This window comes from Phasianus colchicus, chromosome 10 (assembly GCF_987193195.1).
Source record: "Phasianus colchicus chromosome 10, bPhaCol1.hap1.1, whole genome shotgun sequence".
NCBI lineage: Eukaryota > Metazoa > Chordata > Aves > Galliformes > Phasianidae > Phasianus > Phasianus colchicus.
Genome location: NC_143445.1, coordinates 7,609,638 through 7,625,849, shown reverse-complemented (window position 1 = coordinate 7,625,849; position 16,212 = coordinate 7,609,638). Strand labels below are relative to the sequence as shown.

The window sequence follows — 16,212 nt, the reverse complement described above, 5'->3', positions numbered from 1 at the left end:
AACTACACTTAATGAGCCTGAAAATACTGTTTTGAAGGCCTCTTTCTCAGTACTGACTATTGAAGGAAAAGCTCAAGGGGTGGGGAGAGAGATAGGAATGACATTCTTTTAAGGGGGAAAAAGTATTCTGTTTGAAAACAGACATAGCAATCTTCATGCACAGAATTGTTTAGAAAAACAATTACTTGGCTACAACCTGGTTGGTTTTTTTTTAACCATTAAAAAGTGAGGAAGGTGAGAAGGGAGGATGTAAGATTAAGTAATTTAAAAACAATCAATCTATCATCACCAAGCTGACCCAAGTCAAAAAAAGAAACTGTAGACTAAAGAAGCAATATTTTAAGATGGGATTACTGTGCTCCACATGGCCGGTCCTACACGAGTTTAATGTTTGTCAGTCTACAATCACACCAAAGCATTTCCTCACAAGCTCCTCCCTCAGAGTTTTCTGTGTCAGGGTAAACCCAGTTGTACAGCTGGGGCTCAGAGCAAGTTATTTACCATAATGGATAAATTCTCTGTTCCTTTCAGTTAGGGCTGGAAGATGGAAGCAGCAGACTGGGGAGTGGGATGTAGAGAACAAGACAGGGAAGAAAAAAAAGACAATTATTTTTTTAAGAAAATACACCAGAACAGTTCTGAAGAGCTGCAATTCAAATACCACTTCTAAATCCAGCACATTCAGCTCTTAAAAAAATAATAATAATCAATTTTAAGTAAGTTAGTCTCTTGCCTTGCGCCCCTCTTCACCCCCTCTGCCCTGAGTGCTTTCCCTTTTAACAGTTCAACAGGAGGCAGCTTGCTGCCTTCATGCCCAGTCTGTAGCAGCACACTGATGGCAGGAACTTTTCCTCCTATCAGCTTTGCTATGTTATTTATAAAGAACATCAATTGTTCCCATCACCCATGACAAACAGATGACATGCCCCTGCTGGGACGAATGCACAGGAGTCCAAATTAGCGCTGACAGTAAACAAAGGAAAAAAACAGGATTGCACACAAACAATTATGGAATGTTTGATGTAACCAGCCCGTGTCCTAGTTTGTGCCAGAAGTCTCACACTTCCTAGCAGGTTTTAGATGATCTTAAGTCTGTCAGTATATGTATATTCAAAAACAAATACCCACCATAGTTCATAAATACCGTGTGTCCCTAAACCAAAGATATATATAACATACTTCTTACAGCATTTCTCTTCCCCTGGTTATTCAACAAAAAAAAAGTTATAGATGCAAAGCTGGAAACAGATCTTACAAGATTAGAGATGACTTAATAAATATTTTGCTAGCCATAAGAGTTTAAGTTACTATTTTTGGTGTTCTCTGCAAGCACCAGATATGATTCAGGCTACTGTTGGTTACATCTATCATAGGATCCTTAGGTTTGCATTCACAGAATGAATCCAAAATAAAGGAGCAGTGACAGATACTACAGTGACACACGACTCATGCAGGTTATCTTGCTGGGCTTGCTGCTAAACCATTACACTACCAAGGAAGACTTCAAGACAAAGTGACAAAAAGACACTGGAGATTTCTACCAGGTGTTTCCTGCTTCACAGTTTACAAGGCCAAGTGCCAAAGCCAAATAATATTCTCATCACAGCCCTTCTCACAATTCAGTTATATTACCAGTTTTGTGTTGTGATTTTTGTTTGGTTAGTTGGTTTTGTTTGTTTTCTTTTTTTTTAATGACTGCACCATCAATTCCTATTAACGTGCAAGCAAAACCTTCACACAGCCTTGAGTTTTAGAAACTATGCACATCAATAGAAATACAAATCTAAACTAAATAAATCATATTGTTTAGGTTGTTTTTGTTTTTGTTTTAATTATGAACACAAAGATTTGTTATACTCCTGTTAAGTAAAAGATGGTAAAAAGCCCACCAAATAACATCACTGAAAGCTCACTAATGGTGTATCCTGCCATAGCAAATCAAAAACACTCTGGAAAACAAATGGTTTTCTATCCAGCTTTATAGAAAAACTGCACACAAGTACAAAACTTCACATTCTCCAAGTCACACTGGTCTTCCCTGGACCACTGTTTTGCGGACAGGTTTTACACACAAACTTATTTGCAGCAGATAGATTCTCTGCTATAGATATAACATTTTTTTAATATAACACACTCCTTGCATTAAATCATAAGGAAAAAGAATTCTACTACTAACAGCATTAAAGCAAACACATGCTGATGCTGCCACGTGTATTTCCGTAACACTTCAAATAACAAGAATTTCTCTCACCATTCCGTTCCTAAACTCTCTCTCTCATCACCAGCTTATCAGGACCATGCATTTTTATGCCATGCCAGCTATTAATCTGTCCATTTGTATTAAAAATAATAATTTTTTTAAAGCTCTCATTTCCAAGGAGTCTACACATTTTAGATTACTATAATGATGACAGAGAGATTACCTCATTCAACAGGAAAAAACACTTATCTACCACGTCTCAGAGAACAGCATCTGATATGAAAACGGATGCGATTTCAAATTTAAGATGCGAATTTGGAACTACATTTTGAATAGAAAATGATGTAGCATAGTCTGCTTTTTTTCAAACACCAGAGAAGCTTCACTGTTATGTTAAAAAAAAGCTATCAAAATAATCACATGAAATTTGTCAAATTACAAAGCTTTAAGCAGTATTTAAATAACTTAAGAACATAAACCGTTCCTCCTTCAAAAAAAAAAAAATACAGATGTTTGGTTTGGGTGTGCTATAAGTGTTGAAAAGATGACAGTGATTCCTCTGCTAGCTTAATATCACTTCTCTCACTTTCTCATTCCTTTCAGGAATTGTTAAAAGCTTCTTTGGTTTGGTTTTCAATTAGATTTCACTTGACTTACGTATTTCAATAGCAAGCATATGAAAGCAGGAAGTATTTCAAGGAGGACTTATCCTTCACTTCCATTTCTTCTGATCCATTTAAATTTAGGCAGATCCTTCCATCCAGGCAAAATTCTCTTTCAGTGCTTTGCTCTTTCTGGTGCTCATATAGCCAGCACTATACAGCTTAACAGCTGCATATGTTACTCTGCAGAACTTTGAAACTAAATAAATAAGCAAATAAAAGTCAAAGAGAACTTACCTGGTCAGTACTGTCACTGTGAGGGCTCTGCAGAAACAAAAATTTAATAGCTAAGAAAATCTTTCATAAGCCCAAGTCTTCTTCTTCATCCACTTCATAAATATCACCATATTCCCAATCCTTTCCTTATCCAAAGGCAGGACACACACTTCCACTTTGCTGAGCTGCAGAGAAAGTAAAAACAAAAACAAAGGAAGTGCTTGTGCTTCCTAAAAGGAAACTGAGCAATTCTATTTCAACGTTATTATAAAACTTGAAAGAAACCTTATGATTTGTGATGGCTCAGAGCCAGAACTGAATCCTAATTGGCAGCAAAACCATTCCAGAACATACTCAATTAAATAACTCTTTAAAAAGCACCAGAATTTACTTATTTTAAGCTTACAATTTTAAAATTGCATACCATATGTTCGTAATTGTGCAAGCAGAGATCTTAATCACACACAGATCGTGGTCAAAGACTGATCAGATAACATCACAGCTCCAAAAAGCATGCAAAGGCAAAGCTGTTACACTTTTTTTTTTTTTTTTTTTAAGTTAAGATTTTCTAGTTAACAGCTTTAACTGTCTGAACAGATCTCCTGCCTGCTGCAAGGTTCTCTTCTGCAGGCACTTGCAATATTAGCCTTTGAACACATTTCTGGACACAAATCCACCTCCCTCTGCTTCACTGTTAGAGGCCGTACGATGCTGAAAAACACTTTTCTCAGCCTTAACTTTTCAAGTAAATGTTGTGGGGATTCACTTAAAACTAATTGAAATCAGTCAGCGAGGTCAAGTTGAACAAACAGACCACGTCAGAGGTTTAGGCTGGAAATCTCACAAGTGGAAGAAACAGATTTTCCCACACCAGGTCCAATTTATCCTCTCCAGCATTTGAGGATGTTAGAACAAAGGAAATCATTTTCCATACATACCTGCCCTTCCACTCAAGTTAGGTGGATCTGAGAATAGGATCTGAGCTCCCAAGGCTATCCTTATTCTTTTAATTCCAGATGATCTTACACTGGGCTGTTTGCGACCTGGGTCTGTTTCATGTTTCAGCTCATACTGAGGGAGGCAACTTTGTCAATTTTCCAGCAGTCTAACTCCAGAAAGGCATTAGACAAATCCATTAGTGGACAGTCAGTATTTTCTGCTCCCCTTTGTTTCCCACAGCACTTCATACAACCGTCAGTTTGTCTGGCTGCTGAACAGATGAATGAGGAATAACACAGGGAGCATACTAGAAGTGCTGCTATGCCCCTTTGCAAAAGCAACACCTGTTTTTTAACCCTGACCATCATGGCAGCAGCACAAACTAACCTCCAGAAAGGTGTTATCATCAAATTAGAGACTATGCAAGCACAAAGTTGCAGGCAGGCTGACTATTTCTTTAAAAGGAAACAGGTTTAGGTCAAAGGTGCTGGCCTTAAACATGACGCCTCATCCAAAAGGCTTACTGCATACATTTTTGTTGCTTAGTTTCAGGAAGGTTTTTTTTTCCAGAAGATATTGGCCCTTCTGAAGCTCCCCATGACGGTAACCAGAAGAATCAACAGAGAGAAATGCAAGCCTTGTGTTCAGACTTCTAACTCATGAGCAATTAGTTAGCCAACACAATAGCCAGAGATGTGAAGAAGGTGAACAAAGCGTAACAAATACAGAAAAATGCAAAATATGGTGTCAGCATTAATTTGTCCTTTTAGAACAACCTTTAGCAACACAATATATGAGGATATTCACAGGGTCTCTTTTTTAATCATCTGAGAATATCACCTGAAGAGAACACAGTATAGTTCCTCTCATTGGATAAACAATTGAGGAACTTATCACAGTGGATGTGGAGACAAAGTCATGGTGTTTTGTTCTCTTCTCCACAATGGAAGACATTCATCATGTGACAACTTTCTGGGGGAAATCGACTTTTTTAAGGGTGCCATAAAAACTGTAGATGAAACACCTGGCATACAGTTATTGAATACCACATCTGAACAGTATTTCTAATTGATATCTTTATTGGGCAGCATGAACAAATAAGCCTAATTATTTCAGCTTCCAAAAACTTGTTATGTTCATGAAACATCAGCTCTCCAGTTTTTCAGTGCCCATCTTACATCCTTTTAAACAATATGAAGCAGCCTGTCAATCTTGCTCTAAATCATCAGAACCATTCAGTGATAATCACACATTTATCATCCACCACTGCAGCTTTCCTAAAAAACGCTCCTATTTCATTACAGCTCCACACACTGCAACAATGCTCTTTTTTTTTTTTTTTTGGCTACTTAGGATTAATCATTACATTAATGACTCAGGCCCTGCCTGGGCACAATAAAATGATGTCATCTCATTTAAAAATAAAATAAAATCAGAGACCCAGTGGTTATAACAATACCCCATCCCACTCTATTTCTTCTCTGAGTAAGAGAAAATCTCTCACCCAGCTGCCATCAGTGCCCACCCAATACTTCTCAGAAAAACATGAGCATTCCTTTTCAATTCTGAAATAAAACCAAAGCCACAAAGCAAGCTACATGGTCAAAGCCCACACGCTCCTGCACAGACACAACAGCCACCCACCTTCCACCAGGAAGCGTTACCACCTAGAATTTTAATTTATATTTATACCTGTGTGATTTATACCATATATTGGCCTGCATTTATCACAGAAGACATTCTGAAAAGCATTTCCAAAAAAAAGTGTATTTTACAGTACAGCACAGCCTGTGTATCTGTACTATAATATTTTAATACAATTCCAGTATAATGACTTTGAATCTAAAAACCAGACAAGTAGACATCTTGCATGGAACTTACACTCAAAGTCTTCTCCCAGGCACTTAAGCATTTCTCCTCATTTTTCTACGCAGTTTAAGATTTTATATCCAAATGCAGTTTCCCACCCAAGCTAGAGTACTTTTAAATACAGCTGACATGAATCAACACATCACTTACTTACTGACTCCTCTTCTTCTCACAGCAAGTCAAGACTAAAGGCTATGTTCAAACACTGTTCGAATCCCACCTTCTGCCTGAGCAGTTTAGGACCGACCTACACTGTTTGTTCAACATCTGAACTGCTGACATTCTCATTTGTTTAAAACAAATCCTTCCTCACCACTGAGGCTGTTGTCTGCCAGCATGTCTGGTACCACTCAAGTGCATGTCTGCGCAGTTCAGCTTTTACGTTGCTCCCCACCTCCCTGAACAAACTAAGGTACCACCACCTCCTCTGTAGCACCCGTCATAAACCAGAAATCTAACCGTATCTAAATCACGAAGTGTATGTTAGTAGGTGGTTAATAACATGTCATTCCTGTGCCTGCTTGATGTACATTTATTTGCAATGTGCATCTCACAGTGGTGGTTCTTTGTGTACCAATTGCCAGTAGCTTTTGTATTGTTAGAATAAAAACCTTGGAGACAGAAGACATGCAACCATACTGAACATCAATCCAGTTAAAAGCCAGTCTTAGGATTGCATGAATTTGCCATCCATCTTCTGAGCAATAACATGCAGGTAAGATATGAACCTCTCATAAATTTAGCAAAGCCTTTTATTAAGTTCAAAAAAAAACAAAAAAAAAAAACAAACAAAAAAAACAACCAAAAACCCTGCAACTTCAGCAGGAAAAGCGCCCAGAAACATTCAAACAAAATCTGGTTTCAAAGGTCTCATATGAGATTATAAAAAGGAGGAAAGACCTACATAAGAAATCTCATAGGATGCTCAAAGTTTCTTTTGTCTAAGAAGATCATGAGGGAGGAGTAGGTAAGAATATAAAACCACTGGAGAACGCAAACTGCACAGAGGTCAGTCATTCTGTACATCCTGAAACACTGAGTTTTGTGTGTGCTTATTCCAAGATGCCAATTTTTGAACTAAAAAAGCACAAAAGACAGAAGAACGCGTTTCTGAAAAGCAAGTTCACAATTACAACACTGAAACAATGTAACCAAGTGCCAGAAGACTGAACAGATTGTGACTGCTGCACAAACACACAGTGACTTGTTTTGGCCCTTGTCAGATCTTCACACAAGAGCCGGCTATATATTATTTGTAGGACAGGGAGCTGCTTCAGTACATACTGACCTTATAAAAATTAATGTTTCAGTACTGCTGAGTTTATATTAAAAATTTAAGAGACTACAATTAAAAGGCATTAGTAAGAAAAGCAAGCGTATCTTAGCCATGTGCACTACTTTTAGTTACCTTTTTGAGAAGATTAAAATTAAGCAGCTTTTGCTTTCATCCCACTCACACCCTCCCACTACAAAGTCTGTCTGAGATAATCCTCCTTCTACAGACGTCAAAACAGGGCATACGTATTACAAGGATCACTGCCAAAATATGTTGGCTTAATATCCCATTATTATCGTAATACGGGTACAATAACTTATTATATATGACAGCTTATGCTGTTACTCAAATACAGATCCACTTACTCTGTCGTTTTTTCACCCACCTAAAAGTATATTCATAACATTTATAAAGGAGAAAATTAAAGGTCTGAACGAGATGCGCATCTCAGACGAATGCCAGACAAAACAGAAGGCTCATAAGGTCACACACTTCCTGTCCTGTCATTTCTATTGTCCCAGCCTTTATGCGCAGTGATCGAACCAGAAATTCAGGTCACAGAATTTACAAACACGCTGTTTAACTGTTTCTACCCTTTTAAGCTACACTTTCACTGATTTTTATTTATTTGAGTGCAGCATTCTGCTTGAAGGCCAAGAAGATCTCCAGCTCAGAACACAATTGGGATATTAAGCCCATTTGTGTCAATATGCTCAGGATTACTCTTCAGGATTTGCAGTGCAGAAATACACTAGGAATTTTTTCAAGGCTATAATAATATTTAGGTTTAAGTACATAAGAGGGAAGGGACTGCTGTCAAGTACGTTAAAGACAACAGGCAAGGAAAGAAAAGATAAACCCATGCTAGTTACCCCACGCCAGCCACAGACGACTACGTTACCAGTGCACTGAAGAAGCACAGCAGATCTGTAACAACGCATTCTATCTAGCAGAGCGCTAAGTACGAAGGCTGTTATCACACGTATTCCGATGAACTCTCGAGTGCATCTCACGGGCTTGCCTGTACGTATACCTCTGCGCACAGCGTAAAGTCACTAAACCGGACGGATTCACCTCCGTCTCGTTAAGCGCCCAGGTTAAGCCTACGCCGCTCCGGCCGCGCGCAGAGCCCCGTGCGCCTCCTGCGGAGCGCGGCTCGGAAGTAAAGTTCAGCGGCCGTGGCCCATCGTAGGCGGCCCGACCGCCCCGGGGCAGCGCGCTGCCGGCAGAGCCCCCGCCCGGGGAGCGCAGCCCGTGCCGGGCTCACCGCCCGCGTGCGGCAGCGGCTCCGGCGGGACGGACGGACGGACTCTTCCCGGCCCTCACCCCGGGAACAGCCCGGCCGAGCGCGGGGCAGCCGCGCCACCGGCAGCGGCTCCGGTGACGCCCCATCCCTCCCCCGCTCCCGCCCTCCGCGGCCGCCGATTATCCCGGGCGGGGGGCGCGGGCCAGCGGCGGCGCAGCCACAGCCGGGTCGTGTCGGGGAGCAGCCCGAGCGCTCCCGGGCGGCGCTCCGTTGCGCCGTCTCACCTGCGCGGCCGGGACGGCAAGACACGGACCGCACCTCGGCGGCGGCGGCAGGACGGAGCCACCCAGGACACCCCGCCCGCGGTACCTCCATACCTGCCCGGCGCTCTCGCGTCTTCCCGTGCTCGGAGCCACAGCCGCTCCCGCCGCCGCTCCGGCTGGCAGCCCGCCCAGCGCCCCGACTCGGGCGAGCGCCGCCCCCACCCCGCCCGCCTGCGCCCCCTGCCGCCCGCCACGGGAAGGCCTCGCCCCGCCCTCGCCGCGACTCCCCCGACGGGGCGGGGCTGCCCGCGCCACGAGGCCTGCCGGCTTGGTCTCGCGCCGCCTCCGCGGACCGTCGGCGCGACGGAGCCGGCACGGAGTCGGAAGGGGCGGCCGGGCAGCGAGCTGCGCAGCTGGGCGCGAGACGGTGCGAGCGGCGGTGACCGTTCCAGCCGTCACGTCCCGCCCGCCCCGTCACCGCGCAGTGCGGGACACGGATGTGGCGCCCGCGACCGCCGGCGGCTGTTCCCTTCCCCCTCCCCGCGCTGTGCGGTTCCCCGACTTCCCGCCCCACGCACGATCCGAGCGGGTGGCATGGAGCGCCCTGCTGCTGCTGCACGGAGCCGGGCCGAGCGGTTGCTGTTAGGGTCCGTGCAGACAGTTCGTCTCTCAGCTAGCGCAGCTAGAAGCTGTATGTCACTCACGAGCACCCTTCAAAACTATCACAGAATCACCAAGACCTCTAAAACCATCCCGTCCAAACGTGAAGTGCCAGCTCCAAGCTCTCGTCAGAGGGGAATTCCATGAATTTCAATACATCCCCCGGGTCTGTTAATTCAAGTGAAGCCATTTCATAACTCCCCAGAAGTCTGCCAGGATTCATTGCTAACAAAGACAGCTCCCGCCTTATTGCTTCTTCCCCTCACAGAAGCCAACTCCAGGGGGGCTGGTTTCATCCTACATAAAGGCTCTGCTTCAAACAGCGATTTTTCATCTATCCCTGAAAAAGATTCTGTAACTACTACTACAGACTGGAGGAGCACCAAAATGGCCCCGGCTGGACACATTTATGCTGAACCCACACAAGCAGAGCCAGCAGCAGGCAGCTCGCAGCAGTGCCAGCACCCTGTCACCACTGTGCTGGCCACGGGCAGGTCACACAGCTGCCTGGTGCCACGCAGGGTCACAGCGACCGGCAGTCACTGCCCTGCACGTGGAGGCAGGAAGCCAGTTGTGCTCTGGCACTGCACAACCACACGGTCACCGCACCTAGCTAAGAGTCCGAGCGTGCTGTACAGCCGGCCGGGCTGATAGGATTTCAGCTGGATGTGCCCCGAGATTCTTTTGTCTTTCACCTTCTAGGAAAAGCAGTGCATATTTGAGTACTTTTGACTGACAGACTGTGCAGCAGTGTGGAAGCTGCCCTATGGCTGAGCAGCCAACGAGCCCGGTGCCTTTCCCTACTGCTGCTGTCTAAAAACTACATCTAGAGCTGCTGAGCAGCACAGCGGAACCTCTGCCAGCCAACAGCTGCACAGCACACACAGAAGCTGCTGTTCCTCCCAGCTAGCAGCAGCACATCCGATTAGAGCTCATCTATCATCATGACTTTTTTTTTTCTTTTTAGAAAACTAATGCCAACCATCTAAAAAAAAATAAAAAAAACAAGAAAGAATGCTTTATGGAAGAAGAGAAATTCTGGGGCTCTAGATGCAGAGCTGTGACACTTCTGACTGCTGTTCACTGGCCCACTTCAGGGCGTTGCAGGATTGCAAAATGCCCACAAACACACAAAGAATTTCAGCCTTTCTCAACACAGAAAGCAGAACACATGCTTTACTGAAAAACCATCTCCATATGGAAACAATGATTTATGATGGCAGCAAATGCTTGCCAGCACAATTACATTTCCACCTCAATCAGAACAAAGTACAGTTCACATTAGGATTTGGAATTTGGGAACTGCTGATCTGTTCTCCTTGCAACGAACAGATTTCACTTCTTTTACTAAATGCTTTCAATTTGCAGCCTAAAATAGAGTTGTCTGGATATACAAAAGAATATAACTCTGCTAGAGATGGTCATTTTTTATACCCATCACATATAAGACTACATGAACTTAAAAGTTGTTAACGTCTTAAGAATTTCTCTGCAGAACACCAGACACTTGGGTTCTACAAGGATGAAATCAGAGGAGAAACTGAATACACAAAGGACAGAGCAACTACAGCTGCTATCTTTGGAGCAAACTTGGAGTGATGTGCAGTGCTTCCACATCACTTCACTTGGTATTCTGGTCATCCAGACCTACTTTCTCCTGCATAAATCCATAAATCTCCAAATAGCATGCATATTATTTCATATCATCAGATATCATATCATCATATCTGGCAATATCTTTTTAAGGTACCCTTACGATTCAGTGAATTAACCATGAATTAACAAATATTTTGGTGCATTGGCCAAACTGCAGCTGGACTCACAGTGAGTTAGGTAACACCCAAGAGTTGATGTTGAGACAACTCCCAACTGCCTGTGGTCAGAACATGGCAGCAGTCCTCTGAGTGACCTCTATCCCAAGAGGTAAATTGACAGTCTGAATTCAAAGGACAACTGACTGTGAAATTCAGCCCCATCATCCAAGGGAGGTAGCACTAATTTTATGGTTTACTTAGGAGATCCTGATTCTTATTCTCCTAAAAATAAAGCAGAATCAAGTTTATTCCAACTGTTGTATTTGTCTATGGGTTGTATTCCCTTATTCTCTATTGCTCGAGCTCCTCTTTGTCCCAGTTACCACCAAAAATGAGGGCTAGAAACAGGCACAGAAAAACAGACCCCTTTTTCACAGATATCAATATAATTGTGAAGAAGGCATTGCTTATAAAGAATTAAACAACGCATACAAAAATTAAGAGGAAGACTGTTAGGGAGAAAAAGAAAACATTTTCCAGCCCCCCAAATTTATATTGATGTCAGGAGTTACTGGCCTCTTCCCAAGGTGAAACTCCTGTAGAAACAGCTTCTTGTTAACTCTGTTGAAAAATCTCTTTTGTGTTTTAGGGAGGGCTTCAAAAGGGGAGATAAGTAAGGATTCCTACACTGCTGGGCCTCCTGTTGCAATGCTAATTTTCAGTAGGGATCCAAAAGAACAGATGAAGAGAAAGCTAATGGCTGCACCACAGACAGCGATCTGGCCTCTACAAGCTTCATCTTAGCTCTCCTTAGGAACGGTGCCCCTGTAGAGAACATTTGAGCATATTAATACAGAGTAACTACAGTGTATTTGATTCTTAGCAGTATATAAATGAGTAACATTTTTAAACTGCAATGTTGAATTTCATGCTATTTAAAGAAGAAAGTGTCAACATAACTGGTATTCATTTCTGGATAATTTTACCATAACTGTGTTCTTTTTATACACTTCATATCCAAGATTAGGGTTTTAGCTTTCCTTGAATGATGCAAAGAACACTGCAAATTAAATAACAATGTTTAATGAGAAAAGACTTATTCATGACACTGATCCAACTAAAATCATGAACAAGAAGTTGGCTTGTTATTAGAAATCAGTCAAGTAATTGTACTCATCCCAAACTTTCAGTTTGTGTGCCACTCATTTTAAGTCTGCGTGTGCCTTTTCGTGACAATTAGCGAGAAATCTGAGATGGAGCTTGCAGATATCCAGTGCTTACTTCTAATACAGAAACCAGGTAAACTAACTAATAAAGGAATGAAATGGAGGAAAACTGTCTCTTTGACATGCTAACACTGTCTGTTCTACTAACAATAGTTGCAAAGCAAAATACTTGAAGTCTCATTGGACTAGGAGCTTTGCAATTTGTAGTTTCTAATCATTTATCATTTCTTCCCTGATTTAGTCCTTTGCATTTCTATTCTATCAACCATCAAGTTAATAGTCATTATTATCTGGGTATTATTTACACAGTTCACAGCAAAGCTAGCATTACCTCTTGGAACCAGATTCCTCCTCACTACAGATACCCCCATTCTCCCAGTCTAAATACTGTTGGTGTGATATGGTATTAGGAACCCAGCTTGTGTCCTCAGTGCTTCCTACCATAACGTTGCATCTTCTAGAGCTTTACTTACAAGTCTGGTATAACAAAATTCAGTGGGTAATATCTACCACATTAAGTGTGTTAAAACTTAAGTTTTAGTCTCATATCAGTGCAAGAAATCACAGAATGGCCAGGGTTGGAAGGGGCCCCAAGGATCATGAATCTCCAACCCCCCTGCCACACGCAGGGCCACCAACCTCCCCATTTAATGCTAGACCAGGCTGCCCAGGGCCCCATCCAATCTGGCCTTGAACACGTCCAGGGTCGGGGCATCCACAACCTCTCTGGGCAGCTGTTCCAGCACCTCACCTCTCTCTCCGTAAAGAATTCCCCCCTGACATCCAACCTAAATCTCCCCTCCCTCAACTTAAAACCACTTCCCCACATCCTGCAGTTATCAATCCTTTCAAAGAGTTGACTCCACTCCCCTCTGTAGGCTCCCTTTAGGTATTGAAATGCTGCAATGAGGTCACCCTGCAGCCTTCTTTTCTCCAGGCTGAACAAGCCCAGCTCCCTCAGCCTGTCTTCATAGGGGAGGTGCTCCAGTCCCCTGATCATCTTTGTGGCCCTCCTCTGGACCCTCTCCAACAGCTCCCTGTCTTTTTTGTACTGGGGCTCCAGACTTGGACACAGTACTCCAGATGGGGCCTCACAAGAGCAGAGTAGAGGGGAACAATCACCTCCCCATCCCTGCTGGCCACCCCTCTTCTGATGGAGCCCAGGATCCCATTTGCCTTCCGAGCCGCAAGGGCACACTGCTGGCTGACATTAAGGTTTTCATCTATCAAGACCCCCAGGTCCTTCTCCACAGGGCTGCTCTCAAGGACCTCTCCTTTCAGTCTGTATGGATGCCTGGGATTCCTCTGGCCCAAGTGCAAAACTCTGCACTTTGCACTTTGTGTTGAACCTCATCAGGTTCACCTGGGCCGACCTTTCTAGCCTCTCAAGGTCCCTCTGAATGGCATCCCTTCCTTCAACTGTGTCGACCACACCACTCAGCTTGGTGTCGTCAGCAAACTTGCTGAGGGTGCACTCGATTCCTCATCAATGTCATTGATAAAGATGTTACAGAGCACCGGTCCCAAGACAGACCCCTGGGGGACGCCGCTCATTACCGGCCTCCACCTGGACATGGAGCCATTGATGACCACCCTCTGTCTGCAGCCTTTCAACCAGTTTCTTATATATCAAGTGGTCCACCCATCAAATCCACATCCCTCCAGTTTGGAGATAAGGATGTGGGGGGGACCATGTCAAAGGCCTTGCTCAAGTCCAGGTAAATGACATTGGTTGCCTTTCCCTCATCCACCGATGCTGTCTGAAGCCAGAAATTGAAAAGAGAGAGGCATGCCGTGGTTCTATTGACAAGTTTCCTGTCAGCTTTGCCGATAAAGGAGGGCTTTTGGCACTTCTAAGCTATTGTACGTTTGATCTGCAGGAGAGTATTTTATCTGAAGTTATATTTGAATAGAAAATCCTAGTGCTACTTCTGCACTGCACTGGTTTGAGGTCTCATACTTACCAAAAAAAAAAAAAAAAAAGCAAAATAAAACCCTACAAAAAAGAACAAACACAAAAGTTTCAGCAGTCCAAACCCTGACTGTAGCTGTGTTTCTCAGCTACATTCCTGAATGCTTTACAGAGTCCTTGCTCTCCATCTAACAAAAGGTCACGTCTGACAGTACTCTGTTCATTAGCAATCATATTTTCAGCTTGCTAATTACAGACTGACATGCTTTGTGTCTCATTCCTACTACCTTTAAGTATATTAAGAAACTGGTGACAGTTCTGGAAGGAAAACATTTGAAAACAGTTATTTATGCCTGCTTTTTGCCACCGCATATCTGAAATCTGATGTCATTTCTTTCAGTTTGTCTGTGTGTGCTTCTGCCCCATTCCAAGTGTCACATGACATATCTATCCAAGGCCTGAACAAAGTTATCTTCGGTTTTACGGTTTGGAATGCCTTGATGACTCATGTGTATTTTAAATTAAATTCCTCAACCTCCTGGAATGCTATTTAGTGTTAAGCATTGCATTTCCCCAGCCTGAGTCTCATCATATCTTTAGGAATCTTTCAGTAACGTCAAAATCATTGGTCTGGGTACGGTGCAAAAGCAACTCACTGATATTTCTGTAACTGTCTGTAACAAACAGAAAGATCAGCATGATGGAATGGCGATACAGGAGATGCTACAACAAAGGGGCAAGCATAATACAAACATGTTACAAGGAAAAGGTGCTTACCTGTACCTGAAGATCGAAGCTCACAAGGGAAACTCCACAAGGAAATGATCTCCAAACAGAGATCCTTCCCCGCTGGCAGTCAGCCCTTAAGTGAGGTCTAAGAGAGGTGCAGCCAGGCTCCACCCCTTCTGGTCACACAGCTGAATTGACTTCACCTGTGCTCCCAGGGCTGACTGGGTCCTTTCCCAGTTGCTCAATCAGTGGTTCAGGCCACGACTCAGCAGTTACCATACACTGTTCTATTGCACTAGAGCAGCTTCTGTTTTCTTTTCTTTGTTAACATATTCTTCTACATATCTACAAATACAGTTTTACAACGTTTAGATTTTCTCTGCAGAGTCATTCAATTCAGCTCTCAAACATGCTGGTTGTAGTATGCTATGCTCATGTTAGACATTATGTTTTCATCTTTTCCTCTTGGGCTTAACTTCCTGATAATGCTATCACACTCAGCCTCATCAGTTTCAGCACTAATTAAGCAACCAGAAATTAAAGCATATACTAGGAAAATATCATGTATTTCATTATTTTTTCTTCTACTCATTACTAGTTGATTAAATCCCAAATAATAATTACAGATTCTACCCTGTTTTTCAGTGGTGTTAAGCAGACACAGCAGAAGATGCCTTATCTGGCTGTACTTGCAAATATTTTCCTTTCTTCCAGATAGCATAATAAAGAAAGCATTTGTTATTGTTCTTTTTTAGAACAAAATTCTGTTGTTCACACATGGATCTAATGTCCTGAAGTATGAACATATATGTAAGTGACTGACTGGACTTAGTCCAGCTGACTTAGTTGCAGAATTTTCAAAAATAGATTAGGACCTCTGGGCAAATACATCTTGAACAGTTGTTTGGCCCATTACTTCCTTTCTTTTCTAAGCCCCAGAGTCACACAGCTGGGCACATATCAATCATGAGATTAAAATATAGGCATCTCACCCCAGCAGGCCCATATCTTAACCCAGCAGGACCTCTGTGTGGACACAAGATGTTTGTCAGAGCATATCAGAATAACAGAGACCCACTAACTGAGGCTTTCAACAACAAGGGAGTCACCTACCTGAGATAGTTCTGAGTATTCGTGGGGATCTGCATCACAGAGGTGCAATATTGCACATGACACCCCAATTGCACTTTAAAAAAAAAAAATATGAAAACAAGGTGCCGTGTTTTGAAGAAAAAAATAGTTATTTCTTTATGGAAAAAT

General features: G+C 43.0%; 1 protein-coding gene across 6 annotated transcripts in view; it reads right to left on the bottom strand.

The window, feature by feature from the left end:
• Positions 1–15,104, bottom strand: part of PXYLP1 (2-phosphoxylose phosphatase 1) — a 56,419-nt gene extending 41,315 nt beyond the window's left edge. For 3 of the 6 annotated variants that reach the window (XM_090147216.1, XM_090147211.1, XM_031596399.2), the window contains exons 1-2: positions 8,786–8,894; positions 3,100–3,263 (exon numbers count right to left, since the gene is read on the bottom strand). The gene's annotated coding sequence lies outside the window, so the exon portion shown is untranslated. Of the gene's footprint in view, positions 1–3,099; positions 3,264–4,016; positions 6,660–8,063; positions 8,520–8,785; positions 8,895–15,000 lie in introns of those variants that run through there. The other 3 variants (XM_090147213.1, XM_090147215.1, XM_090147214.1) reach the window with 3 other exon arrangements.
• Positions 15,105–16,212: the final 1,108 nt, after the last annotated feature.